We start from the raw sequence: 24,487 nt of genomic DNA, 5'->3' as shown, positions 1-24,487 counted from the left end.
CTTAAGTCACCTCACCCTATCAACCGAAACTTCAATTCCATTCTCCCTAATATACTTTTGTGGCTTCCCTCAATGTTCAGAAATGTAAGGGATATTATTTTTATATTTCACCAAACTGCTTCTGTGGACAAAATTAGCACGATGTTAGCATAAGTGAGCAGGACTGTGCTGCATGTATTCGGTTACAATCAACAAAAATATATTGGTTCTCATTGCCTGCTTGGCCATTAAATTCTGGACAGATTTAGAAGGAGGGATTAACATATTTATCCCAAGAACCATTTGACAAATGAAGGACAAATGCTTTGACGTCAGCCTTATTTTAAGGTAATTAGTCCGATAAACACCTTTTAATATGGATGTTCAAGGGATTTGACCATCAATTGGCAGCAGGTGAACAGACTGGTGTTGTCATCTGATACACGTACAGCGGGAGGGTCATCCAGAATTCACAGAGTCAGGTTCACTCGCATTGCTATCAAAAGGTTATCTGTTCAAAAATGATTCATATATCAGTCAGGCTTTGGACAACTGATGGCTGAGGATGTAAAAGTGCCACTATGACGGGGTCCCAGGTTCGATCCCGGCTCTGGGTCACTGCCCGTGTGGCGTTTGCACATTCTCCCCATGTCTGCGTGGGTTTCTCCCCCACAACCCAAAGATATGCAGGGTCGGTGGATTGGCCATGCTAAATTGCCCCTTAATTAGAAAAATATTTAAAAAGAGGAAGTAAAAGTGGGAAAATATTGGAAATAGGCAATGGATGCAATTCAGCCACTGCATTGTGCCTGGCGAGGAGCCAAGTGCAATGGGTGAATCCTGCGAGAGCCCCAAAATGGGCTCATGAGTCACCCGACACACTCCGTCTGGCACGATCTAGATCTCTCCCTCAGAGGGCAAGATCCAGATCTGCATATTTAAATGAGCCATTAGGTCATTTAAGTACCCGGACCCCACTTTCACCCAGTGCCTCGGAGACTTCGACAGGGCACCATTTAGTACTGATTTCGGCAAACGTGGACCAGGTGTGTCAGCAGCTCAGGGGGTCTTGCAGGCCATTAAAGGTCCTTGGGTGGTCAGGAACAGGACAGGGTAGTACGCTGGCACTCCCCCGGAACCGGGCACCAGTTCCAGGGGCAGTGCCACAATGCCCAGGTGTCATGTTGGCACTGCCAAGTGTTGGACATGAGGGGGAGAAACTGGGGGGGGGGGGGGGGGGGGGGGGAGAAACTGAGGAGGGGGAGGCGGGGAGTCTGAAAGGAGGGGCGTGTAGAAATCGAGGTTGGCGTCCTAAATGGGGTCCCAATCTGCCAGGAGGGATTCCTGCTGGTGGGCTCAGCTTGCCTGCAGGAAATCGATTAAACTCGGTTTGGCCTCGGTTGGGAGAAACTCCCTCTGGCCCAAAAACCGGCAAAGTGCCGGTGAACAGCAGTGTGAATGTCGGTGCTGCAGCTGCCGAGATACATCCTGCCAAATGCATCGTTGGCTTTAAGTCCACTGAAAGGGGCCCAGTATGTATAAATAGAAAAGTTTGGATTTGCTTTCCTATCATTTTCTAACTGAGAACGAGTTCCACTCCCAAAAAGAATGACTTGCTGGTATTTCCTGCATTGACTTTCAATTTCAGGTTTCCAGCTTTTCCTTCTTGCACAATGATGGGCTCAGGCAGTGTGGAGAATCGGCGCCATTGGCGCGGCACTGGTCGCGGGCCGCTCTACGTGGCCTGGCCTGCGATCGGGACCCACCGATTGGCGGGCCGGCCTCTGTGTCTGGGGACCTCCTTTCCTACGTGCTGGCACCTGTAGCCCTGCGCCATTTGCATCAGAGCCGGCGTGTTGAAGGAGGCCACTGCGCATGCGCGCATTGGCGCCGGCGCCACTGCACATGTCCCCATTGGTGCCGGCGCAACTGCGCATGCGCAGATCCCGCGGTACCTAGTTCGTGCCGGGATCTGCAGCTGGAGCAGCGCGAACCACTTCAGCGCCGTGCTGGCCCGCTTGAGGGGCCAGAATTAGATGTGAGAGCGGCCCGTTCACACCGTCATAAAACGCGACGGAGTTTACGACAGCGTGGACACTCTGTCGCGGGATTGGAGAATCCCGCCCCCCCAAGTTTAGTGAATGACTAAACTGCCGGCCAGTACCTAACCTATATGCAGGGAAGACATAACCCAGTCCTAACTAAGTGCGTAACTAAGTTACAGCCACGGGAATGGAGCAGCTCTCAGGAAATTAAAACCAAATGAACATTAGAAAAGGAGCATGCTCAGGCCATTTGGCCCAATGTGCTCCACTATTCAGTAGCACCATGGCTGATCTGACCAAACGGCCTCGATTCCACTGTCGTCTCTGTTCCCTCTCCCCCTTGTTGATCAATTATCTACCTCAGCTATCTCAGCTATCTACATGCCCAATGAACGAGCCTCCACTGCTCTCTGGGGAAGTGAATTCCATGGGAGAAGACTCTGTGAGAGAAGAAATTCCTCCTCATTTAGAATTTAGAACAGTACAGCACAGAACAGGCCCTTCGGCCCTCGATGTTGTGCCGAGCAATGATCACCCTACTCAAACTCACGTATCCACCCTATACCTGTAACCCAATAACTCCCCCTTAACCCTACTTCTTAGGACACTACGGGCAATTTAGCATGGCCAATCCACCTAACCCGCACATCTTTGGACTGTGGGAGGAAACCGGAGCACCCGGAGGAAACCCACGCACACACGGGGAGGACGTGCAGATCTTCATCTTAAATGGTAGGCACCTTATTTTGAGACTGTGCCCCCGAGTTGTTGACTCCCCCATAAGGGGGAAGCATCCTCTCAGCATCTACAGTGCCAAGCCCTCTTGGAATCTTTAATTTAAACTCTGAGCAAATCACTCCTTTTAAAAAAAATAAATTTAGAGTACCCAATTCATTTTTTCCAACTTAAGGGGCAATTTAGCATGTTCAATCCACCTACCCTGCACATCTTTGGGTTGTGGGGGCGAAACCCACGCAAACATGGGGAGAATGTGCAAACTCCACACGGACAGTGACCCAGAGCCGGGATCGAACCTGGGACCTCGACGCCGTAAGGCAACCATGCTAACCACTGCGCCACCATGCTGCCCTCCGAGCAAATCACTCCTGACTATTGCTGGAACTAGTACATTGTCCCCAAATACTGGTCTGACATCCGATGGTGTACTCTGGCCCAGATACTGCCGAGATCATTTGGTCTCCAGATGGCCATGTCCGGGAGGGCCCCTGGAAGATGCATTGGGGAACCCTCACAACTGACTACATGGAAATTGCCCGTGAAGTTTTAACCTCCAATGGGCAACTCCCCTGCATCTGGAAGACTTTGAATTCTCTGAAACTCTGATGTAAAGTTGGAGACTGGAGGGTTCCCAGTTATTTTAGCAGAATAATTAGCCAGGGAATGTTAGGAGTGAAACCTGTTCAAACTCTTGGGTAACTATACTAGTGACCCCCCCTGACTCCCTCTTGGACCCCCAGACAATCACCCGCACCCCTGACTTACCGACTTCCATCCTGGATAGATTAATCTCTCCACCCTCATCAATCCATTCCCACCCCTGACTAAACTCCCCCACCCCCGATTATCCCCTCACCCACTTAGCTGCCACCCTACCCCCTCACCCACGTATCCTAACTTATTTGCCTTCTCTTGGAAGTTTATCGAAGTGGCTTTGGGACAATTAAACTTCATTGAATCGTAGAATCCCTACAGAACAGAAAGAGACCATTTGGCCCATTGAGTCTGTACCAACCCTTTGAAAGGCCTGCCTACCTTCGCCCTATCCCTCACCATGTCTCCTCACCATAGCGGGTAATTTAGCTTCGCCAATCCACCTAAACTGCACATCTTTGGACTGCGGGAGGAAACTGGAGCCCCAAAGGAAATCCTTGCAGACACGGGGAGAATGTACAAACTTTGCAAAGCCACCCAAGTCGGAATTGAACCCGGGTCCCTGGCACTGTGAGATAGCTTGGTTTGCCCCAACAATGCTACACAGTTGACTCCGCAAGTAGACATGCTCCACGTAAAGGATAGATTGGTCTCTTTAAACTTAGTTTCAGCCATGTTCCCTAAATGTGAAAGATTAAAAACTATGAAGAAGGCAATGGAAAAGTATCTCAGCTACTCTTTTCCAGTAAGCGGCTCAAGAATGTCCTCAGTGAGATATGGGTTAGAATCTGCACTAGGGAAGAGCCCAATAGACTGAGTGTACGGCATCGCTATCATTGTCCTTTCAGTACCTTGTACACTGTCATCCGATAGCATGATATCCCAACAGAGTCTGATCCCTGATAGCCATACTTCCAGCAGGAATCCCTCAATAGTGATCAAGAAAATCATTCAGATTAAGGGCTGAATTTTATGTGTGTGTGTGTGTATGGGGGGGGGGGGGGGGGGAGGTGCAGGGTGGTGGAGAGGGGCTCACCTGTGTTTAGCCATTTACCAACTGTTGGCCTCATAACTGGCTTAAAGTGAAAGACCCTAGCAAGGTGGACAGGGGCGGAATGGGGCTTGGGGGAGGGGGGCATTGGGGGAGTCTTCTGATAAGCACAATTTAGGGGCACCCCCATTCCAGCCCAGCTACCAGACCACCAGGTATTACTGGGCAGATGGACCCTTGGTGTGGGCCTCCCCTGCAGTGGCAAAAAATGGCAGAGGCAGTGGGATGCCATTTAATTGGCCATGGAAGGGCCTCAATTAGCCCATGGCAAGCGGGCCACTCGACACCTACCCCTTTTGGTTAAAATGCCTGTAGGCAAGTGGTGGTGGGCAGGAAACAGGCACCACGCTGCTTCCAAGGGGCACCCTCCCTCTCCGTTCCCCATCATGGCACTCCCCTCGGGCTGTAAAATTAATCTCCAAGAAACTCTTCATACCATTCCTGCTACAATCAAGTTAATTCTTTGCTTAGACCATTCACAACATAGTTGCAACTGCACAGCCTCCAAACTCGAATCCACAATACACCGTATTAAATTCAGCAACTTTTCAACATTGGCAGTATTCCTGGTGATGCAGTTAGAGACCCAGTCAGTCAATCAACAATCAACAGGTTTCACAGTGTGAGAAAGCCACTTTTAAACTCCTCCGTGTGAAGTCGATTTGATCTGGCCTTCTGAATAATATGTAAGATTGAATTGTCAACCTTGGATTTAACAACAGTATTGGCCAGTTTCCTTGCTCCCAATAGAAATCAAGCTTGTAGAGCAGTGTTTTACACTGATGGGAAGCAACAATGGGGTCAGGATTCGAGTATTTTCTATAGAACTCTCTGCGTCATGGCTGGGGTTTTCAAAGATGAAGGAGAATGAATGGCTGTAATTGTTTCTTTAACCTCCTTGTTTTTTAACAGAATCTTCTGTTCCAATAAGACACTGGAGAGATTTGAACCATTGAAAGAGGATAGTACGAGTCTTTGTCAAACACTACACATTCTGAGGTGTAAATAAAGGACTTCCTGAAACCTTGGGCTTGCGTCTTATTTCCCCTCAGTAATGATCAAGCCACTGTGCTCCGGTTTCTATTGAACTGGCAGAATGTTGAAGTGGTGGTTCCTCAGAAAAGTGGAGCTCATGCTTGTTCTTGTTGGCACAGCTTCAGTGCCAAAGATCCCTTTGCACTTTTAATTTGAGGAGGCGGGGGAAGGGGAAAGTGCTTATCAGACAGGAGCTTCTCAATGGATCTCATTCAAATGCCTCGTAAGCAAATAAGTCATCCGTTCTTTCCCCTTGTGTTTTCATCTTTTGTTAAACGATTTGAGCTAAACCTCAAGACGTTTTTTTTTGTCTTCCAGAAGCACCGTTGATTGGAGCTTCCCAAGTAATGTTTTTTAAAATAAATTTAGAGTACCCAATTCATTTTTCCAATTAAGGGGCAATTTAACGTGGCCAATCCATCTATTCTGCACATCTTTGGGTTGTGGAGGCGAAACCCTAGCAAACACGGGGTGAATGTACAAACTCCACACGGTCAGTGACACAGAGCCGGGATTGAACCTGGGACCTCGGTGCCGTGAGGCAGCAGTGCTAACCACTGCTCTACCGTGCTGCCCAATCTCAAGTAATGATAATTTAGGAACAGCATCGTCCCATCTGTGATTATTTCTTTTGGGTGTCGGAAATGTTCAGGGTTCTTTTTCATTAACCATTTCCATATAGGGGCTGGTTTAACACACTGGGTTAAACAGCTGGCTGTAATGAATTATTGGACTGCATATCCCCACCTAGTCTGTCAATGACTACCTGGTAAAATCATGACAAATCACTCTACCAGCCACCTAATCAACAAAGCAAGACAGCATCTCCCAAACCCGCAACCTGTATTACCTATGACAAGGCTGCGAGGGAACAGCCCATTCTTTACATGCCCCTCCAAATGACTCCCACTCCCAATTTTGACCATTGCGTTGCCATTCCTCCATTGTCACTGTTAGCTCCCTGCTTAACAGCACCGTCCATGGCACAGATTGCAACAGTTCATGAAGAAGACCCAACTTTTCAAGGGCAACATGTGATGGACATTAAATTCCAGCCTTGCTGGCAACAGTCAAATCCTAGGAATGATTTTTTTTTTATTGGATTGCCAGAATAGTAAATAGTTTTATTTAAGGCAAGGAATGAGGGGTCTGCTATCTGTGTTTAGTTCATATTTAGACCATTCGGCCCATCAAATCTGCTCCACCCTTCTATTGTGGCTGATATGTTCCTCATCTGTTACCGACAATGCAACAGACCAAGAGCTGGATTGCGAAATCAGCCAGACCATCTCCTCCCTCGAATACATGACCTAGAAGCGGGAGTAGGCAATTTAGCCTCCCGAGCCAAAACACCTTCAATGTGATCATGGCTGATCCCATCCTGGGCTCAACTCCACCATCCTGCCCAATCTCCATAACCCTTCAACCCGTTACCAATTACAAATCTGTCTAACTCCCTCTTAAATTTGCTCACTTGTCCCAAGATCCATCACACTCTGGGGCAGCGAATTCCACATATTTACAACCCTTTGGGAGAAGTAGTTTCCCCTCAAAGCTGCTTAGATACTGTGCTGTTATACCTGGGGCAAGCCAACCTGAATCGAAAACAATATAACCCAATTAATGCCCATTATACCGAGGTTGCTCAGAGATGGTATACGGGTCAATGAATTGATGATGCCAGTGTCTCTATTATGTTGTAGGTGGGCAGATGTCTGCTAATGGGCAGCACAAGTGGATAGCACTGTGGCCTCACAGCGCCAGGTCCCAGATTCGATTCCCAGCTTGGGTCACTGTCTGTGCGGAGTCTGCACGTTCTCCCCGTGCCTGCGTGGATTTGCTCCCACAGTCCAAAGAAGTGCAGGTTAGGTGGATTGGCCATGCTAAATGACCCTTCGTGTCCAAAAAGGTTAGGAGGGGTTATTGGGTTACGGGGTTGGGGTGGAAGTGAGGGCTTAAGTGGGTTGGTGCAGACTTGGTGGGCCGAATGGCCTCCTTCTGCACTGTATGTTCTATGTTCTAATAGCAAAGCATTGAAGACAATTCCCCATTTGGATGAGAGCTGATCACCTCATTGGAAGTATGTGTCACAAAGAAGCTATTCTTTTTCTCAACTGGCCTGTTGCTGGTCAGATTTTGGTTGTAAGCTTGATTAAAACTCACGGAAGGAGAGGACTACATGTTCAACCAACCATTTCATCTTTACTTGACCCTTTGAAAACCTGTGACATTGCAGTGGCAACGAGGAACAATCAGACATGCCTCCCCTTATTAAAAACACAGCACTCACACATTCTGCAATTGTGTATGTATTTGCTCCCACACATGCTGTTATGATGTCATGTTCCCAGAAGAGATGAGTAATTGTGCGATGGTTCATTAAGCGATAACTTCTGTTTTGTCGGGAATGTGCTCGACAATAAACAGCATTGTACTTATTAAAAAACCTCAGTCCCTATCCAGAAGCCCGTTTGGAGCTTTGGGGTGGGGAAGGGGGGGGCACTTATTTGTGAAAACTGTTGCTGTTAAAGACAACTTTGATCGCCATGGTGCTAATCTATTACGTTCAACAATTCGCAGTGGTTTTTTTTCCAAGTACTCATCTCAACAAACAATAACCACACAACACTCTTGTGCTGCCAGCGGGAAATAGGCAGTTACTCGTCAGAGCATCCAGTTACTCCCCCAACTCACCAATTCCTCCCCCCCACCCCCACACAAAACCTGGTAATGATCATGTAAATACTCATGTGGGAAAACAGTATTGAAAAGCTTGCTTCATTCCCCATGTGCTGCCAATGTAGCTTTGGTGCGCTTGGGGAGTCTCAACGGGAATGGCGATGTCGGTTGCTATGTGGTTATGATCGTGTGGTTCGAGTCAGCTTCGCCACGATTGGGTGATAAGTGTCAGCGTTTATCACAGGGCACCCATTGTTAAACCGAACAATCCTTGGATTGCAGCAGCCCTGTGATTATGTCAACAATAAACAAAACAAAAACAACGTTAATGCGATTCCCATCAAACGTGGACACATTTAATTCGCAAAATACTCAACAAGGAACAAAAATTATATCATTAAAAAAATAACATGGCAAAATGAACAACACATATCAAATTATGAGTTTTGCATGTACTTGCTACAGCAATTAATGCTTGGGTCATTGGATTATTCTAAACATAAAACTGTCCTTGAGGTGTGCACTAGAATAAATTGTATAAAAGCAAATTATTGCGGATGCTGGAATCTAAAACCAAAAAGAGAAAATGCTGGAAAATCTCAGCAAGTCTGGCAGCATATGTAAGGAGAGAAAAGTGCTAATGTTTCGAGTCCAGGTGACGCTTTGTCAAAGAAATTGGACACTCTTTTCATCTTCTATCTGTATTTCTATGGCCCCTGATATCTAGTGCCAAACAAGCTGCGGCACAATGTGTTCATCCGTCTGGAAGGTAAATTCTACGCTGTAAGTATGCCCCTTTCCTGGGGCGGCACGGTGGTTAGCCCTGCTGCCTACGATGCCGGGTTCAATCCCAGCCCCAGATCACTGTCTGCGTGGAGTTTGCACATTCTCCCCGTGTCTGCGTGGGTTACACCCCCACAACCCAAAGATGTGCAGGGTAGGTGGATTGCCTCTTAATTGGAAAAAATAATTGGGCACTCTAAATTTATGCAAAAAAAAGTATGTTTCTTTCCAATCTGATGCATGCAGAAACCCATTACTAGAATGAAAAACCTCTTAAATGAACTGCTGACAATAACTCATGCAAGTAGACCCCCATTTTTAAAAAATAAAAGCAAAGTACTTGCAGATGCTGGAATCTGAACCAAAAACTGAAAATGCTGGACAATCTCAGCAGATCTGACAGCATCTGTGGAAAGAGAAGGGAACTAATGTTTCGCGTCTGGATGACTGTCAAACTTTGACAAAGAGTCATCCAGACTCGAAACGTTAGCTCTCTTCTCTCTCCACAGATGCTGTCAGATCTGCTGAGGGGGGGGGGGGGGGGAGGGGGAGGCGTGGAGCAGTGGGGCTGGATAGAGGGCCAGCGATAGGAGGAGATTGACAAAGATATCATGGACAAAAAGACAAAGGGAATGTAAATGGTGGTGATAGTAAGAAGGGTGTTGATAGTGGCACATTAACAGATCAGAATGTGTTAATGGCAGAACAGAGGTAAGCAGTTTATTTATATAGCACCCATTACAGCGTTAGAAAGTGCTTTGCAGTCAATGAACTACATGAGCAGTGAGATGAATGGTTGGTTGGTTAATTTGATTTGATGGTGTTGGTTGAGGGAGGAATGTTGGCAGGAACTGGGAGAGTTCCATGCTCTTCTCCATAAATGGGTCCTGAGATCAATGACGTTCTCCTGAATTTGTCAGCAGCACTCCGTTTATCCAAAGGACAGGCCTCTCCTCTGATGAGGTGATAGCCTAGATTTAGGGCTCAAGTTTCTGATTCAGAGTTTTAGAACCCTTCTGGAGTGTTCCGTGCATGCCTCCATTAGTGAAAGGGCTGTGAAGTTTCAATGCGAGCGGTTTTACGCTTCTTACTTTATTATAAACATGTCATAATGCCGCTAAGCAGTTTTCATCCATTTTGAGTGTGCACGATGATTGGAGCATGAAAAGACTTCTAACTGCAGCAAATCCCACCATACTGGGCTAAATCGCTGGCTTTGAAAGAAGGCCAAGGCAGGCCAGCAGCACGGTTCAATTCCCGTACCGGCCTCCCTGAACAGGTCCCGGAATGTGGTGACTAGGGGCTTTTCACAGTAACTTCATTGAAGCCTACTTGTGACAATAAGCGATTTTCATTTTTCATTTCATTTTTCATTCTTTCATTGATCCCTCATCGCACATCTTATCACACCCCTCAGTCATTTTCACCTGCACAAATCTAGCTATGTCTGGAACCCATTTTTAGGGATACATTCCTCCATAGGCCACACTGTGACACAGTGGTTAGCACTGCTGCCTTACAGCACCAGGGACCTGAGTTCAATTCCAGCCTTGGGTGACTGTGGAATCTCCCCATGCCTGCCTGGGTTTCCTCTGAGTGCTCCGCTTTCCTCCCACACTTCAAAGATGTGGGGGTCAGGTGAATTGGCCAAGCTAAAAAAATTATTCTTAATGTCCAAAGATGTGTATGTTAGGTGGGGTTAAGGGGATAGGGCAGGGGGGGGGGGGGGGGGGGGGGGGGGGCAGGGGTGAGTCTAGATGGGGTGCTCTTTCAGAAGGTTGGTGCGGACTCGATGGGCCAAATGGCCTCCTTCTGCACTATAGGGATTCTATGGACAGCGTATCCAGCTCTGAATGATTGGGTGTCCTGAAGGAAGGCCCCAATCCAATTTGAGGTTGGAGCCTCATACAGATGGCTAACTGGAGGCAGACAATATGCGGCTTTGTATCTGGCAAAGGATATGCAAGTAGGGGCTTCACTTCTGTGGAGTAAGGTTGGGTTAGTGTTAAAGGTTATGAGGATCCGATGCAGGAGCACTGATAGAACCCCTAGGGGACATCTAATTTTTAAAAGAGGCCTATGGCTTGTTTCCGTTTAACACCAAAGGTTAGGCCCCTTTCAAACTGGAAGTGCATCATTGGTCGAGGTGAATTGGGCAGGATACAGAATCCCTTTTTTGCGCCCATTCCCAAGTGAAAATCAGCTCCATAGTGTCAGCCAAAAGTGTCAGTGGGATCAGGGCAGGAAGTCAGTCTCCACCATTTTGGAGTGTTTCCAACCCCATTCATACTGGGTGACTGACCTAAAAAATTCCCCTTTAAAAACCAATGGCACAATTTCTACAATTTTTACCTTTTTGTGTGACAATGTTCACTTGATTTCTCTTCTTACTCCAAACCTATTTTTTAATTGATATTTGCTGGCATTTGAACCAAAAACAACACACCCATTTATAATCTTCCACTCAATAATCGAAAAGCACCCATATTTAGAAACAGAAATGACTGCCTTCTTATTCTGTGTCATACAGATTCCCGCTGCCCAGATCATACCTGGTGTTCACCTCTGTACTTTCTCAAAAGTGATAATGTGCTTCCTAGAATTACAAGCAGCTTATAGAGTGACCATCGCTGAGATAAGATTACAGCATCCTAGCAACCTCATCCAGCTGATCGTTCTCCGTGTATGAGACTGGATATTGAATATGGATGGGTTATATCATCACAGGGAGCACATCAAAAGAATCCAATTCCCTCACTCAATGCACTACAGTAGTAGGTTTATAATAGGATCGTGACTCAGATTTCTCCCTACCCAACAGCACTGAGGCCAATTGTACTTCCTCCACTGCCGAAGCTGACAACAGTCAATTTGGACAAGATATTAGACCTTCCAGGACTATATGCCTGATATTTCATGTTTAAGCATGAATTATGACCTCCAACCTTTTTTTGAAATAAATTCAGAGTAGCTAATTATTTATTCCAATTAAGGGGCAATTTTAGCATGGCCAATCCACCTAACCTGCACATCTTTGGGTTTTGGGGGTGAAACCAACGCAGACATGAGGAGAATGTGCAAACACCACACGGACAGTGACCCAGGGCTGGGATCGAACCCTCAGTGCTATAGGCAGCAGTGCTAATCACTGCGCCACCGTACCTCCCCAACCTCCAACCTTTTTAAAGAGTTTTTAGAAGCATATCTTCTTCTCCTTTCTCATTCTGTCCTGCTACCAAGAGCAGGTAGATTATTGCTCACCCACGTTAGCATTGTTCAGCGGTAGCATTCTTACCCTTAGGCCAGAACATTACTGTTTTATGCACTAGGAATTCAGTGTATCATAAAAGCAAATTACTGTGGATGCTGGAATCTGAAACCAAAAGGAAAATGCTGGAAAATCTCAGCAGGTCCGGCAGCATCTGTAGGGAGAGACAAGAGCTAATGTTTCGAGTCCAGATGACTCTTTGTCAAAGCTTTGACAAAGGGTCATCTGGACTCGAAACGTTAGCTCTTTTCCCTTCGTACAGATGCTGCCGGACCTGCTGAGATTTTCCAGCATTTTCTTTTTGGAGTCAGTGTATCATGTAGGCTGACAGAGCAGTGATGTAGGTGTGCTGTACACTCTTGAGGTATGATACCTCATGTGCAACATTAACGTGAGATTCCACCTACCATTGTGATGTCCACATGGGAGAAGGGCAGGGAGAGCTCATCAGCTTAATCAATGACATCTCAACTGGAAGACAGCACCCAGAAGAGCGCAAGGCTCCCTCAGTACGGCACTATCAGTCTAGATTTTGTGTTCTGGAGCAGGACATGAACTCGGGTGGTTCTGAAGAAAGAGTCAGCCATTTCATTTTTCATAGAACATAGAGTGCAGAAGGAGGCCATTTGGCCCATCGAGCCTGCAGCGACCCACCTCAAGCCCTCACTTCCACCCTACCTGGGTCACCCTACCCCCATAACCCCTCCTAACCTTTTTAGACACTAAGGGCAATTTAGCATGTCCAATTCACCTAACCTTTTTTTTGTTTTTTAAAATAAATTTAGAGTACCCAATTATGTATATATTTTTTCCAATTAAGGGGCAATTTAGCATGGCCAATCCACCTAACCTGCACATCTTTGGATTGTGGGGGTGAAACCCACGCAGACATGGGGAGAATGTGTAAACTCCACACAGAAAGTGACCCAGGGTTAGGATTTGAACCCAGGTCCTCAACGCCACAGTCCCAGTGCTAACCGCTGCGCCACATGCCGCCCTCCAAGCCACCAAACCTGCACCTCTTCGGACTGAGAGGAAACTGGAGGACCCGGAGGAAACCCACACAGACACTGGAAGAACGTACAGATTCCACACAGACTGTGATCGAGCGGGGAATCGAACCTGGTGCTGTGAAGCCACAGTGCTAACCACTGTGCGACCATGCTGCCCATAATAAACTTTATTGTCACAAGTAGGCTTACATTAACACTGCAATGAAGTTACTGTGCAAAGCCGCTAGTCGCCACATTCCGGCCCCTGTTCATGTACACAGAAGGAGAATTCAGAATTTCCAATTCACCTAACAGCATGTCTTTTGGGACTTGTGGGAGGAAACCAGAGCACCCGGAGGAAACCCATGCAGCCATGGGGGGAACTGTCCGCACAGACAGTGACCCAACTGGGAATCGAACTTGGGACCCTGGAGCTGTGAAGCAACAATGCTAACCACTGTGCTACCACGCTGCCCACTGTGCTACCGTGATTCAGGGGAGTGAAAGAAAGAAATTTCAAAATACCTTCCACAACCACAGAACATTCCAAGGAGCTTTGCAGCCATTGAAGTACAGACAAGTGGGCAAAAAAGAGAACACTGGAAACTACTATGTATCAAAAAATGTTATTAAAATTATTTTCTTATGAAATAAGTCGTGCAAAAATTCACTTTCTGATGTCTATTTAATGAGAGAGGGCAGCCATCTTATCATATGTTCATCTAAAAGCTGATCCATCCCTTTAAATTACAAGACTCCATTTACAAACACATAGCAATCTGTGTCTAAGTGACCTTATTTCATCTAATTTATCTTTGGCTTAGCTATTAATAGGTGGATAGATGTTCCTGTGCAGTTGATCTACAAGAAACCAGCCAGGCTACTTATATCACTGTCCAGACCATCCCGTTGACAAGCTGAACGTTTGATTATCTTATGAAAGGGCTACATATTTATTATTGAGGTTAATAAAAAAGTTTTAAGGACCATTCCTCCATGAGAATTTAAGAAACAAAACTAATTCATCATGAATTTGTTTGTGAGAAGTTTAGTAACTTGCCGGCAACATTCACTTCACAAGAACAAGTAAAACATAATTATTAATACTGATTGGGGGGGGTGAAAAAGGCTGGAGGTTCATCGGGATCATGGACCAGTTGGATCAAATGGCCTGTAATAGTGCAGTTCCTTGTACGTAGCAATATAAGGGTGAGGCTTCCGTGCAAGTATTCATTAAGCCAAGCAAGTATTAATGACAGGGCTTTCAGGGCGAGAGATTTGGGATACCTTATTAATGCCCTGGTTATAATGTAGGCTTTATAGTGCAGGGATATGATCCTTCAAACTGCTCTGACACAAGACCTGTGTAAGTCTACCAACCACAATGGTGCCTGCAGCACCACACAGCCAGCAATGGTCACTGGCAGCTCACTGCAGTTACTGCTGCTGCTGCACGCTCAGGGTTTTGTGAGCTTTAAGATTGAAAATCTCGGGGCAGCACGGTGGTGCAGTGGTTAGTATTGCTGCCTACGGTGCTGAGGACCTGGGTTCAAATCCCAGCCCTGGGTCACTGTCCGTGTGGAGTTTGCACATTCTCCCCGTATCTGCGTGGGTTTCACCCCCACAACCCAAAGATGTGCAGGGTAGGTGGATTGGCCACGCTAAATTGCCCCTTAATTGGAAAAAATAATTGGGTAATCTAAATTTATTGAAAAAAAAAGATTGAAAAGCTCTTGCCAAATCTACAAAACTGGCTTTCCACCTCTCTGTTATTGATGGTGAAATGCTCGATGATTGTGTGAACTTTCCTGCCTTGTCCCCTTGAGATCTGAATCACATTAAGGTTGCCAACTGCGATTAAAAATATTCCTGGGGGCGGCACGGTGGCACAGTGGTTAGCACTGAAACTATGGCCCTGAGGACCTGGGTTCGAATCCTGGTCTCGGGTCACTGTCCGTGTGGAGTTTATACATTCTCCCCGTGTCTGCGTGGGTCTCACCCCCACAACCCACAGATGTACAGGGTAGGTGGATTGTTCATACTAAATTGCCCCTTCATTGGAAAAAAAATGAATTGGGTACTTGAAATTTATTTTAAGAAAGCACTGCCGCCTCACAGCGCCAGGGACCCGGGTTCAATTCCAGCCGTGGGGGACTGCCTGTGTCGAGTCTGCACGTTCTTCCCGTCTGCGTGGGTTTCCTCCGGGTGCTGTGGTTTCCTCCCACAGTCCAAAGGTGTGCAGGTTGGGAGGATTGTCCATGATAAATTGCTCCTTAGTGTCCAAAGATGTTCAGGTTAGGTGGAGTGATGGCAGGAATGAGCCTAGGTATGGTGCTCTTTCAGAGGGTTGGTGCAGACTTGATGCAGTGCCGATTGCACTGGAGGACTCTGATGGCCCTATGGTATTGCTCCAGGATTGCATACAGCAGCATCCTGGAGACTCACCTTCAATTCCTGGGCCAGGATGTTTTGGCCTCTCCATAGCGTAACTCCCCTTCAGCTTGATGTGGCAAGCCATTTAAATATCCATTCAGTGCAGCAGGATTGTAATATCCTGCGAGTCAGGAGGGATCCTAAAATCCAGGCCCTGGAGATACCAAGCTCATCCTGGAGGGTTGACATGTACGCTACTGCCTCCTTTCAATGGTTAGGTACCAATTCTTTTCACTGCTTCATATTTCAATGTTTTATTGCCAGCAACTTAAAACTGGAATTTCTCGGGCTGAGAGATCAACTTTGGTCACAACACCTAATCCAAGAGCAAACAGCACTCAAAATTATATTAGGTCATAATAGTTTGGTGTTTGCTGGCTGGCACAGACACAATGGGCTGAAGGGCCTCTTTCTGAGCTGTAAAACTCTGTGACTCTACGGTAATTGGAGTTCAAAGTTTTAAAGAATGTTTTATTTTCTTTGAGATGAAACTCATTCGAATATCACTGAATGTGAAACCTTCTATGAATCCAGGCAATCGGGCAACATTGTTGAACATGAATTTTCATTTAAATATTTGCAATAAAAATATCTGGTGGTGCACTTAATCATGGTAACCTTGTGTAATTTTACTAATGCCGATGCAAATGGGCTTCTCATAAAGACAGAGTAATTTACACAGAGTATCTTGTTCATCATCTGTGTGCAACCCCAATTTTAAATTGTTGAAAATTACCTTAAAAAAAAATATACAACCAATTCTTAATTATGTAGCTGTGCAGTTTTCAGGTTTTTAGTAAGTTAAAATTAAAAGTATTTAAGGATGCCTATTAGCGTCCCTCAGTCTAACAAAAAAAACGAATCTACTCAACGGCGCAATTAACAAAAACATGCAATGGTGACTAATGGGGTACAGCCAGTTTCCTGCGCAGAACCTTTCCTGCGCACAATGCTTTTTAAACTAGTGTAGCAGATCACAGGGACTCAATTTGCATTGATCGTGACTTACATTTAAAATTCTGAAATGTTATGTTTACGAACATAGCAACAGTGCCTTCGGCCGTGCTCCACCATTCAATAATATCCTGGTTGATCTGGTAGTGATCTCAGCTCCACTTTCTTGTCACCTCCCACATAACCCTTGATTCCGTTGCCTAACAAAACTCTGGCTAACTTCACCTTGAAAAAATTCACAGACAGAAGACAGGTTGTTTTGCCCCCCCCCCCCCCCCCCCCCGGCACCCCCACCCACACCATGGCCTGTTTTGCAATGGAGGAGGTGGCCCACCATTGGTAGCAGCAGGATCTTCCGGTCTCGCCACTGTCAATGGGTTTTCCCCATTGTTTGCACCCTTTGCCGCCAGAGGAACCCCAGGCAGAGGGTCGCCATAGGCCCGCCAGGGACAGCTGGAAATTTTTAGCCCTCGGCCTCCACTTCTTCCTGCGGAGGACAGTTTCCACACACATGGCGCAGTCGTTAGCACTGCTGCCTACGGCGCTGAGGACCCAGGGTTGATCCCAGCCGTGGGTCACTGTCCATGTGCAGTTTGCACATTCCATGTGCAGTTTGCACATTCTCCCCATGTCTGCGTGGGTCTCACCCCCACAACCCAAAGATATGCAGGTTAGGTAGAGTGGTCATGCTTAATTGCTCCTAAATTGGAAAATAAAATGTAAAAAGGAAATGAAAGGGTAGTGAGCCAAGATCTGAACTTACACTTTGACTCCTCACCTACCTATCCGACCCTCCCAGCTTCATGCACTGATTATTTTTTTATTTAGAGTACCCAATTCATTTTTCCAATTAAGGGGCAATTTAGCATGGCCAATCCACCTACCCTGGGCACATCTTTGGGTTGTGGGGGCAAAACCCACGCAAACACGGGGGAATGCGCAAATTCCACACGGACAGTGACCCAGAGCCGGGATCAAATCTGGGACCTCAGCGCCATGAGGCAGCAATGCCAACCACTGCGCCACCATGCTTCATGCACTGATCATTGATCACACACTGCCCCACAACTCTACCCCCTTGGCAGCCATTCCAATTGGCAAGCCACTGTCTGCTCACGCCACTGGTAAACTGCAATTGTGAATAGTGGCACACGTCATACTGTTAAGGCATAAATGCAAGCTGTTGTTGTTTAGCAAATGGATCTTCCCTGTGGAGGAGATGGTGGCATACTTGTAAAATTACTGTTAATCCAGAGGTCCCGGCAAATACTTTGGGGACATGAGTTCAAATCCCAATGTAGCAGATGGTGGAATTTGAATTCAAGTAATAAATATGGAATTGAAAGCTAGAATTAGTGACGGTGACTATGGCCAGAACGTTACGTTCATCCCAAGGTGGGTTCCGAGACAGCGGTGGGGGGCATAGAATTACATGGACAGGGTTCCTCCAGCCTGCCCAGGCTCAGGCGCACGTGGATAGGGTCTCAGGTGGGAAACTCACCTTTTTCGCTGTTAAGGACCTTAAGTTGCCACTTCCAGGACACCAATGGGCCGTTTCCTGCCCAGTCTCAAATTTTAGGCTGGTGGGCACAGGTCAGGGCAACTCGGGAAACTGAAAAATGAATGAGTCTCCATCTCGGATGGGTGCGGTGGGGGGGAGGGGAGGTTACAGTGAGAGTGTTGGGATGTGTGGAGAGGCTGGCGGAGAGACGGGAGGTCTTCGGTTGTGCATCTCAATCTGAAGGCCCCTTCTGATTTTGGGCGCTCTCCTCTCTGGGACCCAAGAGATCCTACACTGCCCACCCTCCCCACTCCCCACCATCCCCGGTCTACCCCGTGAAGTCTATTGGAGTCGTCCAAACAAACACTCTCCATCCTGAAAGTCCAGGCCCACAAAACGATCACTGACAAATGTGTTCTTAGCGAAGGAAATCTGCCGTCTTTAGTCGGTCTGGCCTACATGTGGCTCCAGACCCACAGCAATGTGTTTTTTAAAAACATATTTAGAATACCAAATTATTTTTTTCCAATTAAGGGGCAATTTAGTGTGGCCAATCCACCTAACCTGCACATCTTTTGGGTTGTGGGGGTGAAACCCATGCAGACACAGGGAGAATGTGCAAACTCCACACGGACAGTGACCCTGGGCCGGGATCGAACCCGGGTCCTCAGCGCCATAGGCAGAAGTGCTAACCACTGCACCACCGTGCCACCGTAGCAATGTGGTTGACTCTTAACTGCTCTCTGAAATGGCCAAACAAGCCACTCAAATCAAGAGCAATTAGAGATGGGCAACAAATGTTAGCCTAGCAAGTGACACCCAGATCCCATGACAGAATAAATGGGAAAAATGTCTCCACAATGTTCTGTTAATGGGGGGGGGGGTTAAGTGGAAAAGACCCAAAAATGCCTAACAGTATATAAATGAACGGTCTTCTGATTGATACGCAACCCATTTCTCCAGTATCAAGATGCCAGAAGTAATTCAGTTTGAAAACTTCATCTGCAATGAAAGTATGTCTCTGTATTTATATTAATGATCACATCAGTGCTGAAGGTTCACTAGAAGCAGCCCTTTATTACTGCTTGATGATGTCACACCATTAGGTTGCTCAGGATTAATTTGCAATGTCGATGAATATTCCAATGGTGATGACTAACACTCAGTACAAGAAATGATGAAAAGGAAACTAGTTCTGGGAGCCAGATATGGGAATGATGCTGTGCGGAACAGCCAGCAGCTAGCAGTGGGACGTCAGGAGCTGCTTTTAAAAAGGTTGCTAATGATCTATCCGCAGCAATCAGCAGATGCTCTCAACCAGGGAAGGCATTCACTTTGAATGTTTTTTTCCCCCCAAGAAGATGGGATGAAAATTAGTGATATAAATTACATATTGCAGTAATGTTCACTGTACCATACTTTGTTTGCAGGCACAAATGGATCTGAGTCACTAAATACGGCAGGTTTTTCAAGTTCCTGCTTGCAGGATTGCAAATTTAGTCCAGTTGGAATAAACACATTTTCCACTGATGTTTTTTTGTTTCAAATGCACAGTCTGCAAAACAAAAAAGAGGTGCCAGTCCAGCACTGGTAGGAGAAAGGCTGGGCTGGCATCCCTCGTACCTTCCTGTGGCTGTCCTGCCAGCCCTGTGACCCATTCAAAAAGAGTTTGCTCCTCAGCTTGGAATCAGAAAATCATACAGCATAGAGGGAGCCATTCGGCCCACTATGCCTGTGCAAGCTCCTTGAACAGCTATTTGTCCCATTCCCCCCTGCCATTTCCCCACATAAGCTCTGCAATGTTTTTGTTCTCGAAGGTTATTGTTGAATGTACTTCCTCCACCCTTTCAAGCAGTACATTCCAGATTATTACAACTCGCTGCGTACAAGTCTCCTCGCCTGGCAGCACGGTGGCGCAGTGGGTTAGCCCTGCAGCCTCACGGCGCCGAGGTCCCAGGTTCGATCCCGGCTCGCCTTCCTCCACTGTGAAATCGGAACCAATTTTCCTCCAGGCACATACATGCACTCTCAATGGCTCCGTTAGTTCAGAGTAGTGAGGGCAGGCTTAAGAATGAGGTTTCATGTGCAGGTCCTAGTCTGCATTTCTTTTTAAAAAATCCAATTAAGGGGCAATTTAGCGTGGCCAATCCACCTGCCCTGCATAACTTTGGGTTGTGGGCGTGAGACCCATGCAGAGATGAGAAAAATGTGCAAACTCCACACGGACAGTGACCCGGGGCCGGGATTGAGTACTAACCACTGCGCCACCGTGCTGCCCTCTCTGGTCTGCATTGAGCTAGCTAATTTTATTTGGGTTGTTAGCAGAGCCTCTGTCGTTCACTTTTCTGTGCTGCATTAAAGACCAAGGACATCAGGTAAGCATCAAAATTCACTGATCTCTGTCTCAAGTGTACATGACAGGTGATCACTGAAGACAAACCTGGACATTCGCAAAGCCCTTCCACTGCACCTCCTTCTTTCTCTCTTTAAGGAGCACCTTGAAATCGGTCTCTTTGTTCAAACTTTTGATCGCTTGCCCATATAATTCATTGTTAAATTTGGTCCGATTATGCTGCTGTGATATACTTTGAGACATTATAAAGGTGCTCGTTAGATGTAAGCCGCTGCTGTTGTTCAGGGGTGTATATGCTCATAATGTGCAGGAACTGAGGCACTATTTCGAGCAGCATTTCAGCTTGATTATAAACTCAGTATAAACTCTATTAAAGCCTCGTGTAGAAAAAGTTGCTGCCTGCCATCTGCAAATCCTTCCTTACAAAACCATAGGGCACCACCATCTGGAAGTTCCCCTCCTAGCCCACTCGCCCCCTTGACTTGGAAATATGTCCCCATTCCTTCACTGACGCTGGGTCAAAATCCTGGAAACCCTGACATTATAGCACTGTGGGTGTACTTACACTGCATGAACCACAGCAGTTCAAGAAGCCAGCTCACCACCACCTTCTCAAAAGCAATTAGGGGCGGGGAACATCGCCTAGCCAGAGATGCCCACATCCCAAGAATGAGTAATGAAAACCCACCAGAATGAACAGGATAATTTAACCATCAGGCTTCTCTGTGACCAGAGAACTGAATCCAGAAAGGTGTCTCCCTGGTGTCAGCATCAAGATGTCCCTGAGAGGTTGCAGAGTACAATGAGGAAAGAGGCTGAACAGTCAGAGGATGTGAGCCATATCAGTGCCAACCACATAGGTAGAAAGAGTGATGTGTACCTGCAGGCAGAATTTAATGAGTTAGGAAGAAAACGAGCAAGTGGAACCTCAAAGGTAGGAGCATCTAAATTGCTCTCGGTGCCTTGTGAATAGTGAGTATAGAAATAGGAGGTTAGAGCAGATGGATACGTGGCTGGAGAGATGTCACAGGAAGGAGGGCTTTAGATTCCTAGGGCATGGGACCATTTCTGAGCAAGGTGGGATACGTACAGGCCAAAAGCTTTGCACTCAACCGAGGCAGGAGCAATGCTCTGCTATTTCTGTGGCAGCGGGTTTAAATTTCAAACTAATTTCACATCAGGATGAGAACTGGGATGTAGCATTGGAAAGGAGAAACAAGGTGGACCAAGAATGGGGAGAGCCAGATAGCACTGAGTAAACAGTAGCAAGGGTTAAATGGAATGAGACTAAAAAGGAATGTAATAAAGTCTAAGTTAGGTTGACAGTGCACATATGTGAAAGCACTAAGTGTGATAAATAAGGTTGCTGACAGATAGCCACATGGGAATATGATATTGTGGTGATAACAGAGAATGGCTCACAAAAGAACTGGGCTGGGTATTAAATATTCCTGAATACAAGGTTCAGTAAAGATAGGGTAGGAAAGAAAGGGGTGGTAGTATTGATGAAGGAGAATATTACAGTAATGGAGAGAGGTGATGTACTGGAGTGGTCATATTTGGTTAGAGCTAAGAGACAATATAGATGCCATTTTATTACTGAGCATATTCCATAGACCACCAACTAGTGGGAAAGATGGAGGAAACCAAGCTTGCAAGCAAGTTCCACCTCCACTACAATTCAGTCCATTGTGGGAAGGCCCATGGATGGCCAGCATGCCCCATCATCAATTGAGGCCCTAAAGTGAACAATTACTGCCTACGTCAAGGCCTCATCCCACTGTTGCTGGCATTAACCCAGTGGCAGCTAGGCCCCCTCATCATGTGGAAAACTAATGCGGACACAATAAAGCTGCTGGCTTCTGACTGACCAGCAGCTCTCAGTGGGTGGGACCTCTGTACGGGGGTCCTTGATCCTGGGCAAGGTTTGCTGCTGTCCCGCCAAGTGCCTGAGTGGCATTTAATTCAGCAGGCCTTCCCTTAAAGTAAGGTTCCTGTTGGCCCTCCAGCAGGTGGATGATTCCCACATCACCTCCAGTAAATCCAGCACTCTCTCTCTCTCTTCTCTCTCCCCACAGATGCTGCCAAACCTGAGTCAAAATCCTGGAACCCCCTTCCTTAAAGCACTGTTGGTGTACCTACTCCACATGGAATGCAGGGGATCAGTTCAGCACCACCTTCTCAAGGGCAATTAGAGATGGCCAATAAATGCTGGTTTGACCAGCGAAGTCCACATCCTGTGAAAATGAATTTTAAAAAACTATGTCCAGTATTTTGTGTTTATGATTAGAGTGCATGGATCCCTCATTTTAACATCTCATCCCAAATTTGCTCCAATGTTGCTGATGCACGACCAGTTTCATGCTGGTGCAAATCTGCCTCACTGCGCCAAGGACCCAGATTCAAATAGTGCCGAGAGTGACTGTGCGGAGTCTGCACGCTCTCCCCATTCCTGCGTGGGTTTCCTCCTGGTGCCCCCGTTTCCTCCCACAGTCCAAAGATGTGCAGGGTAGGTGGATTGGCCATGCATAAATTGCCCCTAATGCCCAAGGATGTTCAGGTTAGGTGGGATTACAGGGGTAGGGTAGGGGAATGGTCTAAGGTAGGGTGCTCTTTCGAAGGGTTGGTGCAGACTTGATGGGTCAAATGACCTCCTTCTGCACCGTAGGGATTCTATGAGTGCAGCTATGTGTGAATGATATGTCTGCTTTATTATAAGAACAGAACACGAACATTTGTCTCGAATTACATCAAGATGCAGCCATTGGCCTTGAAATTGCCCATGACGAATCTTGTACTCCTTTGAGTACAAAGATTAAAGGATAATTTGATTGAGGTATTTAAGTTGATTAAAGGATATAATAAGGTAGATAGAGATAAACTATTTCCCCTGGTCAGGGAAGATAGGGTAGGAAAGGACAAGAGGCCATAACGTTAAAATCAGAGTTAGGCAGTTCACGGGGTGATATCAGGAAGCACCTCTTTATAAAAGGGCAGTGGAAATCTGGAACTCTTCCCCCTCCCCCAAAAACTGATGAGGCTGGAGGTCAGTGGAAAATGTAAAACATTTTGAGTAAGGGTAGTTAGGTCTATGGAGTCAAGGTGGGTAAATTGAGTTAAAATACAGATCATCCACAATCTAATTGAATGACAGAACAGACCTGAGGACCTGCATGGTCTGCTCCTGTTCCTATCATTCGACTGGCCTAAACACCTCATGGACGCTCCCGCACCACCAGCATTACTTCACCGAGGAACTGGCTGCGAGCCAAGCTGACTACAAAGCCCTGCTTCGATCCCAGTGCTGTGATGTTATTTGGTCTTGTCTAAAGACAGTACAGAAAGGGACAGTTTGCTATGTGCCCCATTCCTTTTTTAAACATTTGTTTTCCAATTAAGCGGCAATTTAACATGGTCAATCCGCCTACCTTGCACATCTTCGCGTTGTGGGGTTGAGACCCACGCAGACATGGGGACAATGTGCAAACTCCACACGGACAGTGACCCAGAGCTGGGATCGAAACCGGATCCTCAGCACCATGAAGCAGCAATGCCAACCCACTGCGCCACCGTGCTGCCCTTCAATCCCCCATTCCTGATCATTATCCAGCAATGTCTGCTAAAGGTGACTGTGTATCGATGTTGAGTGACAGTTAGAATCAGTGACTTTGAAAGATCCCGTAGTACCAAACGCACTGCCAGCACTCTCTGTCATAACCCACCTCGGAAAAACAGCTCTTCGGTCACGCTGCTGGTGAGTGATCACTAACTACCCCTTGAACCATATTCCAACATTGGGCTGCAAAGGAGGATGAAAATAAGAAACAAAACCTCTTTGACCTCATACAGTGTAAGTGAACTTCTGTCAACCTCGTTATTTGTGCATGTCAGACCGCTGTTTGAAGAGTATGCTGGTGCTATGAGCTTGTTTGCAACTTCCATGTCTGGATGAAGTAACCCATTGGGAGCTCCAGTGTCACTGTGCATACACAGGTGTGCCTGCATTAAGTGTGGAGGTGCTT

General features: G+C 46.6%; 1 long non-coding RNA gene across 1 annotated transcript in view; it reads right to left on the bottom strand.

Moving 5' to 3' along the window:
* The window catches only part of LOC119978882, a 40,987-nt gene that overhangs the window by 3,367 nt on the left and 13,133 nt on the right, over positions 1-24,487 (bottom strand). Inside the window, exon 2 of the long non-coding RNA XR_005463590.1 lies at positions 8,249-8,468. This is a non-coding gene — a long non-coding RNA (uncharacterized LOC119978882). The remainder of the gene's footprint in view (positions 1-8,248; positions 8,469-24,487) is intronic.

Source organism: Scyliorhinus canicula, chromosome 15 (genome assembly GCF_902713615.1).
Source record: "Scyliorhinus canicula chromosome 15, sScyCan1.1, whole genome shotgun sequence".
In the NCBI taxonomy this organism is placed as follows: domain Eukaryota; kingdom Metazoa; phylum Chordata; class Chondrichthyes; order Carcharhiniformes; family Scyliorhinidae; genus Scyliorhinus; species Scyliorhinus canicula.
Note: the sequence above shows the minus strand (reverse complement) of the source record. Positions and strands in the feature narration are given on the sequence as shown.